Source organism: Macrobrachium nipponense, chromosome 43, assembly GCF_015104395.2.
Source record: "Macrobrachium nipponense isolate FS-2020 chromosome 43, ASM1510439v2, whole genome shotgun sequence".
In the NCBI taxonomy this organism is placed as follows: domain Eukaryota; kingdom Metazoa; phylum Arthropoda; class Malacostraca; order Decapoda; family Palaemonidae; genus Macrobrachium; species Macrobrachium nipponense.
In genome coordinates, this window is record NC_061104.1 from 4327198 (window position 1) to 4342572 (window position 15375).

A 15375-nucleotide genomic window follows, 5' to 3' on the forward strand; every position below is an offset into this window, starting at 1 on the left:
AAAGAGGCCTAGGTGTTCTGACCTCAAATAGGCCTAGATGTTCTCTGTCCTGACGGAGTGCTGGGGTTGGTTTCGCCCTAAGATGTTAATTTAGAATTCTCCAGTCATAAACCGAAGATCGATCTTGACAGATGAAAAAAAACATTTTAACCTTCTTCTTCTTCTTCTTCCCAGCTTTAACCCATTTTTTATATGGGGTCGCCGTTGTGAATGAGTCGTCTCCATCGATTTCTGTCCTGTGCATCGTTCTCGTTAGTACCTTTCCATTACATATCTTCCCCTACACAATCACGCCATCTCTTTCTTGGTTTTCCCTTCTTCCTTCTACCCAGCACTTCCATTTCCATCGTATGTCTTCCAGCATGATGTTCCTCTGTTCGTAACAGAAAATATCTTAATAAGATAAACAAAATAAGATAACTATACTCTGTTTTTTTTCATCTGTCCACCCGCCTGTGGTGGTCGCGCATGGTAACACTGGATCCCGGGCTTTAAATAGTTACGCAATGTGTAAGTTTTAGGTAAATAAAGGGTATCTGGGTATACATTTGCAACTGAAAAGTGTTTTAATAATGTGAATTACATTGTTAATATTCGAAATAGGATATTATTTAAAGCCCGCGACGTAGTGTTACCATGCGCCGACACCACAGGCGGATGGACAGATGGAATAAAATAGAGTATAGTGTTCAGTTTCACTGCTCAGGTAGAGAAGAGTCTCACCTTGAATTTCTCTGTGAATAAGCGTGAATATCTTCGGAAGTAAGAGCCAAAGGAGTCATATCTTACAAACAGAAGAACTTTGGAAGCTTATTTATTTCTTCATAAAGAAAACCCTTCTAGGATAATCGTCATTTCTTCCAAAATGAGGGTCTTTTGAACTTTATTTCATATATGAAGAAAACGACTTCCATCATAATTGTACCACCATCACCATCACAAAGGAAAAAAAATAGTGATCTTCACTGTAAGCAAAAGCATGATTCACGCTTATAGTTACTGAGCAAATAAACCACAGCTGTAACTTTGTACCCTTCATGAGAACAGAATGACATTGCCAGCGGCAAACTGTAGGCAATAATGATACTAACAATAAAATCCATTTTGCAACGATTTCGTCCAAGTGATTTTCCACAACGGAAAGAAAGGGAAAATAGAATTGTGCTTCGTGAACCAGAAACCAAACAGAAGAGAAACAGTTGCCCAACTGGCCGAAAGGGATTACCAGTAACATAACAAAATATGAGGGAAAAAATGGGATGGACCCATTGGTTAGCCCCGTAACCTATTCAAGCCCTGGGTTGTAACTCCCTCTGAAGAACCATTTACAATTTATGTAAAAGAAAATGTGGTGAGCATATATAATATAAAGTTAACAGCTCTCCTAGGGCTGGCCCGAAGAATTAGATATTTTTACGTGGCTAGGAACCAACTGGTCACCTAGCAACGGGACCTACAGCTTATTGTGGGATCCGAACCACACTATATCGAGAAATATATTCCTCTGATTCCGCGTTGGCCGAGCCGGTATTCGAACTTCTGACCTCCGGATTGGCAGCCGAGCGCGAAAACCACTCGTTCAGCGAGAACCTGAGCATAATTTAAATTGGGCCACCTTCTGAATAATAATAATGATAAGTAGGCACGATCCCAAGATCCCTGAAAAGGAATCTGGAACAACTAGAGGCTGAAGTAGCTCCTGGCCTCATGCAGAAGAGTGTGATCCTAGGAACAGCGAGCATGGTTCCTGGTTCTGGTTCCTAAGCGCTCACTCCACAAACTCAGTTGCGGCCGCACTACACTATTTATGATACCCTTGATTGTTTACTTTACTCATTATTTAGTTTAACTTTACTTTATGTTACCTGAAAATGTATATTTTAATTCATCTCTATTATCCCTTTTTTGCAACAAAATTAACCAGTAAGAAAAGTGATGGACTCTTCAGGAGGCAGGATGCGACCCGGAATTCCACACTATAAATACATCCCAGTCGAATTGGAGGACTGTGATAGACCAAAAATAAATAATAATAATAATAATAATAATAATAATAATAATAATAATAATAATAATAATAATAATATTGGAAGGAGACCCTCTTTCAATGGACAAAATTGAGTGGTTACCATAATGAATAAAGATTTCACACCGAATAATGAGTCTCAATTTTTAAAACTTTATATCTCTTGGGAGTGTTTCACTCTACCAATAAATATAATTTGATTTGTAAATGACGTTATTCCGTACTTTTACAAAGTGCTTTATCATTACACCGACATAACCTTCCATAGCATAAAGCTGACCTCACGTATAGAGAACATAACTATAAAGTATCTTATGTAATGTAGCCACTACAGCTACCATTTCCCTACAAAATGGGCATGGAATCACCTTGATCTCCAGATGGGTCATACCCACCTTCACCTCTTCCCTTCTTACATTAATAGGGCAAAGTAAAACAGATCAATGCGTAAGTAGAATTTATTCAAACATAGTTCCTAGGAAACAGTTAAAAGTAGTTAAGTGGAGGAAGGAGAGTCATTTATATAAATCCCAGAGGAGCCGTTCAATCCGTAGTTGCGTAAAGGATCTTAGGAGAAGACTGGACCATGTCGGAGGATATGGAAGTGATGTAGATCCTGTACCTGGTGTGGGGGAGGAGGTCTGTGATCTCCACGTGGTAAAGATGGTTTCCTTCTCCTTCTGCGTCCTTCGGAGTGATACTGGAGGACAAGGCCGTCTCCCAGTGAGTCTTGTAGGCTATGATCGGGCAGGACATGTCGTCAGGATCCTCGAAGGATATGTTGATGGTGGTGGAGGTGACGCTGTCCACCCTCTCGTTGACGGGAGGATTTGGGGCTGCAATAAAGAAAAATTATTTATGTTAGTATTTGGAAATTTAAGCGAATAAATCAACATTTTAAAGTCCCATTAATGAAATATAGTCTATTATTAGTTATATTAATTTTCATATCAAGAAAACATCCGCTAAATCATAAAGCTTACTGCAATTTTTCAGCTGAGATGCGTCAGCAGTTGCAAGAGCAACTAGTACGACCAACAGGAAGACCTTCATGTTGTTGCTGCTGATTTTGCTTTAGAAGTTGCTGTCTAGATGCTCTAATGATGTCTGTTGTTTACTCTGCCAGCAACCTACCTTTATATACCCTTGTTTTCTCTAGAATGTAGAAAAAATGCCTTTGGATTGTGTCAGCTATTTTGGATACCGTGGGAAAGGGTTTTACATAAATCTTGTAACCAACCGGGTTCCAAGTGCGTGACTGACTGATAAGCTTTCCACCTTTGATAATGAAGTCCTTTGTCCCTGACTATTTTTGGATGCATGATGTGTGAAATGGAAGGCAGTGCTTTGGATAAATTTGCTTTCTTTAATGATGATAATAATGGTTGCAGGTCCACAATAATATAGCATATGAGTATATGGTCTTTAATGGATATTAAAAGCTTTTGAACCTTGTACAGGTTCGAAAGTTTTTAATATCCATTAAAGACCATATACTCACATGCTAGATAATAATAATAATAATAATAATAATAATAATAATAATAATAATAATAATAATAATAATAATAATAATAATAATAATGGGTGATATGTGCCAATAGACCAGACTTGACGTTGATTGACAAAATCAAGAAGAAAGTGTCACTCATTGATGTCGCAATACCATGGGACACCAGAGTTGAAGAGGAAGCGAGAGAAAAGATTGATGAGTATCAAGACCTTAAAATAGAAATAGGAAGGATATGGGATATGCCATTGGAAATTGTACCCATAATCATAGGAGCACTAGGAGGCACGATCCGAGGTCCTGAAAAGGAACCTAGAAAAAACTAGATGCCAAAGTAGCTCCAGGACTCATGCAGAAGAGTGTGCTCCTAGAAACAGTGCTGCACAAAGTGAGAAAAGTGATGGACTCCTAAGCAGGCAGGATATAAACCGGAACAAACGCCCCCTCCCCCCAACACTCTATACAAACTACCCCAGTCGAATAGGATGACTGTGATAGACAAAAATAAAAGCTATTATTAATATCATTATTATTATTATTATTATTATTATTATTATTATTATTATTATTATTATTATTATGAAAAACTAGTGCTTCAGTATAATAATAATAATAATAATAATAATAATAATAATAATAATAATAATTAATAATAATAATAATAATAATAAAAGTCTTGTTGAAAAGGATTGCTGCATCAGCTCCATAATTTTGTATAGAGTCTTCTCTACTTTCCTTATTAAGGATTTCTCAAAGTTGCTGAAACTGGCAAGCAAACGTGCCAAAGGGGATCGTCAAATCCAGTGTAGTCATATTGAATTATCTTTATTACTGCTATATACATATATTACTGCTACAAGTTTCTCTCTCTCTCTCTGACGTTTCGCCCAGATCTGCCAGGGCATGGTCACAGCGATGGTTGCTGGAGGACTGAATCTTAGTGGTTGTTGTTGTTGTTGTATTAAGCCAACACTTCTTGTTGGCACGGGCCTTTCCCTTGTTCGGCCCGTAGGTGATCTGAAAAAGATTCTTTAGGAAAAAAAGATATTTCCGTTTTTTTGAAATTGGAAATATCTTTAGTTGTAGAGATAGGAGTGGACAGGGGAAGGATGATGGTGTCAGTAAGAGAGGGCCATCATGTCATATTATAGAAGAAGTTTGAATGAGTGTAAGGCTTTTGAAAATAGGAGAAGTGGTGCAGGTGGGGTTGTCCAACCCTTTACTCCCTTGGGTCCCTGCGGGAGGATTTCAGTGTAGTAAAGTTTTCAAAAGATGATAGTGGATGATGTGGATAGAGCCTTACAATGAGGGATGTGATGAGGGTGATTGATTCACTTATTAGTTTGATTACCTTGGTGGAGGTAGGTTGTAGAGCACCTGGGCATGCTCTTCTCTAAGTTTTCAATGATTGTCTTTGTGACGTGGGCAGCTGCATGCTCAGCATCTTGTGCAGGTACTGCATTTTGTGCTGCACCTCTTAGCTGTGCTGTTTCTCTGCATTCCAGCAGGTAGTGAGTCCTTCGCTATATACCGTGGTCGTGCGGGCGCTCACGGATGCTCCTGCAGGACCCGGAGGGTGCTCGACTTTTCCTTGGCTGGCGGCCAGGCGTCGGAAATTCTCGAGGCGCGTGATCTTCTCAGGTGTGTTGCGTCACCTGGAGCCGGGTTTCATTGGCTGCGACCAATGGTGACGTAACTCTGGTATTTCTACCAACCTCTTCGATATTGGTCCCGTCCTGGGCGCTGGTGTTCTCGTCTGGAGGGGGGGGGGGGCTGGGTGGTCTTCCTTGCACAGGTGGGCAGCAGGAAGGGTTCCTGTGTCGTATTAAGGGAGGGTTTTTTACGATATCCTCACGCACGACGTGCTGTTGGTGGGCGGTGAAACACCACGCCCTCACCGCCCACCAACAGCACGTCGTGCGTGAGGATATCGTAAAAAACACAAAGATAATTGGAAGAGGCCCGATCAACGACGCCTACGCCTCCTTGAGGCTTTATTCATCCTTGAACAAAAACCCTCCCTTAATACGACACAGGAACCCTTCCTGCTGCCCCACCTGTGCAAAGGAAGACCAGCCCACCCCCCCCCCCCCCCCCGTCCAGACGAGAACACCAGCGCCCAGGACGGGACCAATATCGAAGAGGTTGGTAGAAATACCAGGAGTTACGTCACCACGGTCGCAGCCAATGAAAACCCGGCTCCAGGTGACGCAAACACACCTGAGAAGATCAACGCGCCTCGAGAATTTCCGACGCCTGGCCGCCAGCCAATGAAAAGTCGAGCACCCTCCGGGTCCTGCAGGAGCATCCGTGAGCGCCCGCACGACCACGGTATATAGCGAAGGACTCACCACTAAGGTATACGGGCTGCTCTGTGAGCAAGAGCCCGTGCTGGCACAAGGGCCAGCTTAATCTTAAACAACAACAACAACCACTAAGATTCAGTCCTCCAGCAACCATCGCTGTGACCATGCCCTGGCAGATCTGGTCGAAACGTCAGAGAGAGAGAGAGAAACTTGTAGTAGTAATATATGTATATAGCAGTAATAAAGACAATTCAATATGACTACACCGGATTTGACGATCCCCTTTGGCACGTTGCTTGCCAGTTTCAGCAATATTGAGAAATCCTTAATAAGGAAAATAGAGAAGACTCTATACAAAATTAATGGAGCTGATGCAGCAATCCTCTTCAACAAGACTTGTTTAATAGAGGGTTCTACTCCCAAGATATATAATAATAATAATAATAATATAATAATAATAATAATAAAAATAATAAGATAATAATAATAATAATATAGTGAATAATGTTCTAAAGGGGTCCACAATAATGCGGAAGTGTAAAAGTCCGTGTATAATTTTGAAGACTTCACCAATTCCGAGAGTTATGTCCACTTTTATTCTTTTCACTCAAAAGAAATAAAAAGTAAACGTTATTATGAATTTTGCTTTAAGCGCATTCAGAATTTGCGACTCCGAATATATAGACGGTGAACTTAAAACACATCAACGGCTACTTTTGTAGAAGTCTCAGATATCCCCCTCACTTCCTTGAGAAAGCAATTTCACGAGCGAAGAAGTCGTTCTATGGACTGAGAGATAATACTTAGGAAAAAAAAAACCAAAAAGATATTTGTCCCTTCCCTTTAATCCAGAAGTAAAGAATATAAGTGGACATATCAACAAAAAGTCAGAAGGAAACTAAAATTGTGTTCAAATATGAAAATACAATAAGACGTTCCATCGTAAGAAACAATAACAATGATAAAAATCCCATAGTCCCAGGCGTTTACGAACTACCGTGTATGGATTGTAATAGTAAATATTTTGGTGAAAGTGGACGGGGACTAGATATACGTTTGGGCGAACATAAGCGAGCTTATGAACTACAATCACAAAACAGCGCAATAGTAGCACATGCATTCATGAATGATCATAGACTCAACTGGAACGAGGCTAAAATTATCTTTAAAAGTAACAATGTAAATGTCAGACGACTAGTCGAGGGAGCTGCTATAAGTTTGGGAGAATCATTCAAAGGAAACAAGTCTTTTGTCAACGAAGACCCATTTGTTAATTTTTATATTACTAGTATGTTTTTAAAAGATTTTAACGGTAGGACAGGCTCTGTTTTTCCCTCTCCTGATGCTGCCTCTGCCTTGCCTATTCCAGTCCAGGTAACCGCTGCCCCGGGGGAGTCTGATAACGGTGCCAATCTACGCCCTTGGATGAAGGACTTCATGTAATGTTGCAACAACCTGTACGAAGATCCAACAGGATTGCAGCCAGAAGGATTGATAGGGGAGAGGGTATCATCTAATTGTTCTTAACTACCCTCTTTCTTCACCTGGCCCATTAACGAGCTAACGACCGTTGTCAACGATCTTCAACGTCTCTTGTTTTTTAAATTTACCTCTGTACTTGTCGTAACGTATTCTTCATTTGGACTGAAGATGAACCCAGGGAAGGGTTCGAAAGCTTTCTGTAAAGTCTTCAAAATTATACACGGACTTTTTACACTTTGTATTATTGTGGACCCTTTAGAACATTTTAGTGAACAAGACCACAGTTGATGGTCGAAAGCTTTAATCCTGTACAAGAGATATATATTTTAAACTACAAGAGGATTTTACTTCATTGTGGATTGTATCCCCATTATATATACTCTCGTGATAGAGAGTTTTTCCCTAATAATAATAATAATAATAATAATAATAATAATAATAATAATAATAATAATAATAATAATAATAATAATAATAATAATAATAATAATAATAATAATAATAATAATAATAATAATAATATATAGTTTATTAAAAGTAATGTCTACTTCAGCAGCGTTACACCTGTAGAGATTCTTCTCTATTTTCCGGATAGCGGCATTTTCCGTGCTACTTCAACAGGCTAGTAGAGCGCCTATAGAGGTCAAGATCAAATACAGAGTAAAAATTGGTGTGTATATTTGAATTTTACAGATAAACTATGATTCCATAGTCATCAAAGTCTAACGATTTCTCTCTCTCTCTCTTTCTCGAAGCAAGCGAGAAAGAGAGAGAGAGAGAGAGAGAGAAAATCGTTATGACTTTGGTGACTATGGTATCATAGTGTATCTGTAAAATTCAAATATATACACAATTTTAACTCTGTATTTGATCATGACCTCTATAGGCGCTCTACTAGCCTGTTCAAGAAGCACGGAAAAAGCCGCTATTCGGCAAATAGAGAAGAATCTCTACAAGGTATGCTTGAGAGAGGGTCTGTCTCTTAAGTACAATAATAATAATAATAATAATAATAATAATAATAATAATAATAATATAATTTTTTTTTTGTCTATCACAATCATCCTATTTCGAATGGGTGGTTTTTACAGCATATTATTATTATTATTATTATTATTATTATACTGAAGGACCTGTTCTCATGATAATAATAATAATAATAATAATAATAATAATAATAATATTATGCTGTAAAAACCACCCCCCCCCCCCGGTCGAATGCATGATTGTGATAGACAAAAAAAATGGTTAGTATAATTATTATTATTTTTGTGATTTATATTATGGAAAAACTAGTCCATTGCCAAGTATAATAATAATAATAATCTTCCCAGCTGGTTCCCATTTTTATATGGGGTCACCGTTTCGGATGAGCCGTTTCCATCTATTTCTATCCTGCGCTTCTGCCTCATCAATTCCCTTCTCATGTAGGTCTCCTCTCACACAGTCCTTCCATCTCTTTCTTGGTCTCCCTCTTCTCCTTCTTCCTTGAACCTCCATCCCCATAGTATGTCTCCCAGCGTGGTCCTCATCTCTCCTCAACAGGTGTCCATACCATCTCAGCCTCCCCTCTGCACTTTTTTTGATACTTCCACCACCTTAGTCGACCCCCTTATGTAGTTATTTCTGATCCTATCCTCTTTTGCCACCCCAGACATCCACCTAAACATTCTCATTTCTGCCACATCCATCTTCTTCTGCTCTGTTTTTCTCATGCTTGCTGTTTCCATACCATACAGCATTGCTGTTCTTACCGCGTTCTTGTGAAATTTTCCTTTTAACCTAAGCGGTACTCTTTTGTCACAAAGAACTCCAGAGGCCGCTCTCCAGTTGTTCCCGCCTTCCTGTACCCGATGTTTTACTTCTTCTTCCATACTTCCTCCAGCATTAAAAAAAAATCCCAAATATTTAAACTTATCAACTCTCTTTATTTGCTCTCCACCAAGCTGAATAATTTCTCTACATCTCTATCAGTGGTGGTACACATATATTCTGTCTTAGAATATATGTGTACTGCATCCCTTACTTCCTCTATTATAACATCCATCACTATGTTAAAGAAAAATGGGCTCAGAGCCGACCCCTGGTGTAATCCTACTCTCACCTCAAAACCCTCTGTTTTCCCAACACTCTGATAAATACATTCCGGAACATCTCTTGTATCAATCGCACGTACTTCTCTGGCACCATCTTCTCCCTGAGACTCCTCCATACCTCTTGTCTCGGGACTCGGTCATAATAATAATAATAATAATAATAATAATAATAATAATAATAATAATAATAATAATAATAATAATAATAATAATAATAATAATAATAATAATAATATGCTGGAAAACACCTTATGATTTCAAGTTAATCAGAGCAGATAGAAAAAATCGACACCATGCATTTAACGCACCATAAATTCGAAAAGTTATATTTCTAAGGCCCCCTGGTAACCACAAGGAGATAGTAACTTATTTGTCATTCCAAGAACTATCAGGATAAAAGAAAAATGCGAGGAGCAGTTTTTCCTTCTACCTTAAATGGCATGATAATTAAAATCCTCTTGCAACATGGGGAATCTGTTGCAGTTCCCAAGGGTTTTTTTCTTTACTGCAGATGGAAACAACGGTATAAAATGGTAGGTTACTGGCAGAGTAAACAACAGACATCACTAGAGCATCTAGACAGCAACTTCTAAAGTAAAATCCGCAGCAACAACATGAAGGTCTTCCTGTTGGTCTTACTAGTTGCTCTTGCAACTGCTGACGCATCTCAGCTGAAAAATTGCAGTAAGTTTTATGTTTTAGCGGATGTTTTCTTGATATAAAAATTAATATCACTAATAATAGACAATATTTCATTAATAGAACTTTAAAATGTCGATTTATTCGCCTAAACTTCCAAATACTAACATATATAATTTTTTTTTTATTTCAGCCCCAAATCCTCCCGTCAACGAGAGGGTGGACAGCGTCACCTCCACCACCATCAACATATCCTTCGAGGATCCTGACGACATGTCCTGCCCCATCATAGCCTACAAGACACACTGGGAGACGGCCTTGTCCTCCAGCATCACTCCGAAGGACGCAGAAGGAGAAGGAAACCATCTTTACCACGTGGAGATCACAGACCTCCTCCCCCACACCAGGTACAGGATCTACATCACTTCCATATCCTCCGACATGGTCCAGTCTTCTCCTAAGATCCTTTACGCAACTACGGATTGAACGGCTCCTCTGGGATGTATGTAAATGATTGACTGTCTCCTTCCTCCATTTAACTACTTTTAACTTATTCCTAGGAACTTTGATGTGATAAATAAATTCATTTAAAGCATATCGCGTATTTTACTTTGTCCTTTTGAGCGTACCAAATGACAATGACCTCAAATAGGCCTAGGTGTTCTCTGTCCTGACGGAGCGCTGGGGTTGGTTTCGCCCTAAGATGTTAATTTAGAATTCTCCGGTCATAAATCGAAGATCGATCTTGACAAATGAAAGAAAACATCTTAATTTTCTTCTTCTTCTTCCCACCTTTAACCCATTTTTTATATGGGGTCGCCGTTGTGAATGAGTCGTCTCCATCGATTTCTGTCCTGTCCATCGTTCTCGTTGATACCTTTCCATAACATATCTTCCCCTACACAATCATGCCATCTCATTCTTGGTCTTCCCGTCTTCCTTCTACCCAGCACTTCCATTTCCATCGTATGTCTTCCAGCATGATGTTCCTCTGTTCGCAACAGAAAATATCTTAATAAGATAAACAAAATAAGATAACTATACTCTGTTTTTTTCCATCTGTCCACCCGCCTGTGGTGGTCGCGCATGGTAACACTGGATCCCGGGCTTTAAATAGTTACGCAATGTGTAAGTTTTAGGTAAATAAAGGGTATCTGGGTATACATTTGCAACTGAAAAGTGTTTTAATAATTTACTGTATGTGAATTACATTGTTAATATTCGAAATAGGATATTATTTAAAGCCCGCGACGCAGTGTTGCCATGCGCTGACACCATAGGCGGATGGAGAGATGGAATAAAACACAGTATAGTGTTCAGAGAAGAGTCTCACCTTGAATTTCTCTGTGAATAAGCGGGATTATCTCCGGAAGTAAGGGCCAAAGGAGTCATATCTTACAAACAGAAGAACTTTGGAAGCTTATCTCTTCATAAAGAAACCCCTTCTAGGATAATCGTCATTTCTTTCAAAATGAGGGTCTTTTGAACCTTATTTCATATATGAAGAAAACGACTCCCATCATAATTGTACCACCATCACCATCACAAAGAAAAAAAAATAGTGACCTTCACTGTAAACAAAGTATGATTCACGCTTATAGTTACTGAGTAAATAAAACAACAGCTGTAACTTTGTACCCTTATCATGAGAACAGAATGACAATGCTGGCGGCAAACTGTAGGCAATAATGATAATAAAAATAAAATTCATTTGCAACGATTTCGTCCAAGTAACTTTCCAAAACGGAAAGAAAAGGAAAATAGAATTGTACTTCGCGAACCAGAAACAAAACAGAAGAGAAACAGTTGCCCAACTGACTGAAAGGGATTACCAGTAACAAAATGTTAGGGAAAAAATTTGGATGGACCCATTGGTTACCCCCGTAACCTATTCAAGCCCTGTATTGCAACTCCCTCTGAGGAACCATTTACAATTTATGTAAAAGAAAAGTGTGGGAGCGTATATAAATATAAAAGTAAGTATACCTTAGTTTTACCAGACCACTGAGCTGATTAACAGCTCTCCCAGGGCTGACCCGAAGGATTAGATATTTTTACGTGGCTAGGAACCAACTGGTCACCTAGCAACGGGACCTACAGCTTATTGTGGGATCAGAACCACACTATATCGAGAAATAAATTCCTCTGATTCCGCATTGGCCGAGCCGGTATTCGAACTTCTGACCTCCGGATTGGCAGCCGAGCGCGAAAACACTCGTCCAGAAACCTGTGCATAATATAAATTGGGCCACCTTCTGAATAATAATAATGATAAGTAGGCACGATCCCAAGATCCCTGAAAAGGAATCTGGAAAAACTAGAGGCTGAAGTAGCTCCTGGCCTCATGCAGAAGAGTGTGATCCTAGGAACAGCGAGCATGGTTCCTGGTTCTGGTTCCTAAGCGCTCACTCCACAAACTCAGTTGCGGGCACACTACACTATTTATGATGTGCAAAGCTTTATTCTCTTAATTGTTTAATTTGCTCATTATTTTGTTTAACTTTACTTTATGTTACCTGAAAAAAAATGTTTATTTTAATTCATCTCTATTATCCCTTTTTTGCAACAAAATTAACCAGTAAGAAAAGTGATGGACTCTTCAGAAGGCAGGATGCGACCCGGAATTCCACACTATAAATACATCCCAGTCGAATTGGAGGACTGTGATAGACCAAAAATAAATAATAATAATAATAATAATAATAATAATAATAATAATAATAATAATAATAATAATAATAATAATAATAATAATAATATAATATGGAAGGAGACACTCTTTCAATGGACAAAATTGAGTGGTTACCATAATGAATAAAGATTTCACACCGAATAATGAGTCTTAATTTTTAAAACTTTATATCTCTTGGGAGTGTTTCACTCTACCAATAAATATCATTTCATTTGTAAATGACGTTATTCCGTACTTTTACAAAGTGCTTTATCATTACACCAACATAACCTTCCATAGCATAAAGCTGACCTCACTTATAGAGAACATAACTATAAAGTATCTTATGTAATGTACCCACTACAGCTACCATTTCCCTACAAAATGGGCATGAATCACCTTGATCTCCAGATGGGTCATACCCACCTTCACCTATTCCCTTCTTACATTAATAGGGCAAAGTAAAACAGATCAATGCGTAAGTAAAATTTATTCAAACATAGTTCCTAGGAAACAGTTAAAAGTAGTTAAGTGGAGGAAGGAGAGTCATTTATATAAATCCCAGAGGAGCCGTTCAATCCGTAGTTGCGTAAAGGATCTTAGGAGAAGACTGGACCATGTCGGAGGATATGGAAGTGATGTAGATCCTGTACCTGGTGTGGGGGAGGAGGTCTGTGATCTCCACGTGGTAAAGATGGTTTCCTTCTCCTTCTGCGTCCTTTGGAGTGATGCTGGAGGACAATGCAGTCTCCCAGTGAGTCCTGTAGGCTATGATGGGGCAGGACATGTCGTCAGGATCCTCAAAGGATATGTTGATGGTGGTGGAGGTGACGCTGTCCACCCTCTCGTTGACGGGAGGATTTGGGGCTGAAATTAAAACCAAAATAAAATTTATGTTGGTAATTAGAAATTTAAGCGAATAAATCGACATTTTGAAGTCCCACTAATGAATTATAGAATATTATTATTGATATTAATTATCATATCTGGAAAACAACGTAAAAAAAACTTACTACAGTTTTTCAGCCGAGATGCGTCAGCAGTTGCAAGAGCAACTAGTACGACCAACAGGAAGACCTTCATGTTGTTGCTGCTGATTTTGCTTTAGAAGTTGCTGTCTAGATGCTCTAATGATGTCTGTTGTTTACTCTGCCAGCAACCTACCTTTATATACCCTTGCTTTCTCTAGAATGTAGAAAAAAATGCCTTTGGATTACGTCAGCTATTTTGGATACCGTGGGAAAGGGTTTTACATAAATCTTGTAACCAACCGGGTTCCAAGTGTGTGAACGACTGATAAAGCTTTCCACCTTTTATAATGAAGTCCTTTGTCCTTGACTATTTTTGGATGTATGATGTGTGAAATGGAAGGCAGCGCTTCGGATAAATTTGCTTTCTTTAATGATGATAATAATGGTTGCAGGTCCACAATAATATAGCGTATGAGTATATGGTCTTTAATGGATATTAAAAGCTTTCGAACCTTGTACAAGGTTCGAAAGCTTTTAATATCCATTAAAGACCATATACTTACATGCTAGATAATAATAATAATAATAATAATAATAATAAATAATAATAATATAATAATAATAATAATAATAATATAATAATAATAATAATAATAATAATAATAAGGAAATTTGGAGATGCTACTTCAGAAGCAACCCGACGGAGAGGGATATAGAAAAGAAGGTTGGTCAACATCTGGAATTGAGAGGAATAACACCCCCCAACAGAGCAGAGGCTGGCAGACCAAATAAGGAACATAAAGAAAAAGAACTGGCTCTCCTCAACAAAAAGAGAAGAACTGGAAAGGGAAATGTCACACGACAACGAATTACACGCAGACGAAATGAGAGACGATGCCACAGATTACGACAGGGATGATGAGGTATCAAACAATGACACACGAAGAAACACCGACGAAGTAACAGAGAGGACGGAATGTAGAAAAGATTAGACAATGGATGGAGCCAGATACAGAGAAAACAAAGGATCCCTCCATGAAAAGCCTACAACACCAAGAAATTAAGGGAGAAAACAATTGAGGTCAATGAAATAATGGACATAATACACACCACACAGTATCACAGAAACAAATAACTTGGCATATGCAGAAGCAAGATTAGTAGCAGAACTGATGGGGATTCGAACACCAACACCACCAGCACAACCAACCCAACAGAAACCAAAACAGCAACCGCCTTGGAAAAGGCGCCTGGAAAAGCAAATCATGGTGATGAGATCTGACTTGAGTAAACTGAAAGAGATGGCAGAAAAAAGGCTAAGAAGCAAGAAAACAAGGGAGGAACTCAACGAGAAATACAAAGTACAAGAGAGGGGACTAAACAACACAATAGAAGATGTAAAACAGAGGCTTAAGGCCAAAGCACATAAGATCCAACGGTACATGAACAGGAATAAGGGATACCAACAGAACAAACTATTCGGAACCAACCAGAAAGGACTATACAGCCAACTAAGAGGGGAAGACAACCACCCAGAAATTCCTGAAGCCGAACCAAGTAAGAGACTCTGGGAAAACATATGGAGCAATCAGGTATCACACAACAAACATGCAACATGGCTCCAGGAAGTCAAGGAAGAAAAGAAACAGGGAGAATAAAACAAACGATTCACGA

The 15375-nt window shown here is 38.8% G+C and overlaps 3 long non-coding RNA genes across 3 annotated transcripts; 1 reads left to right on the forward strand and 2 right to left on the reverse strand.

Annotated features, from left to right (window-relative positions):
- Window positions 1-2470: 2470 nt before the first annotated feature.
- Window positions 2471-3433, reverse strand: LOC135213801 (uncharacterized). Its single transcript, XR_010314203.1, has 2 exons — window positions 3010-3433; window positions 2471-2862 (listed from the first exon to the last, which is right to left on the reverse strand). It is a non-coding gene; the product is annotated as an uncharacterized LOC135213801 (long non-coding RNA).
- Window positions 3434-9875: 6442 nt separating this feature from the next.
- Window positions 9876-10656, forward strand: LOC135213802 (uncharacterized). The gene is made up of 2 exons (XR_010314204.1): window positions 9876-10104; window positions 10253-10656. It is a non-coding gene; the product is annotated as an uncharacterized LOC135213802 (long non-coding RNA).
- A 2549-nt stretch (window positions 10657-13205) lies between these two features.
- Window positions 13206-14180, reverse strand: LOC135213998 (uncharacterized). Its single transcript, XR_010314244.1, has 2 exons — window positions 13744-14180; window positions 13206-13597 (listed from the first exon to the last, which is right to left on the reverse strand). It is a non-coding gene; the product is annotated as an uncharacterized LOC135213998 (long non-coding RNA).
- Window positions 14181-15375: the final 1195 nt, after the last annotated feature.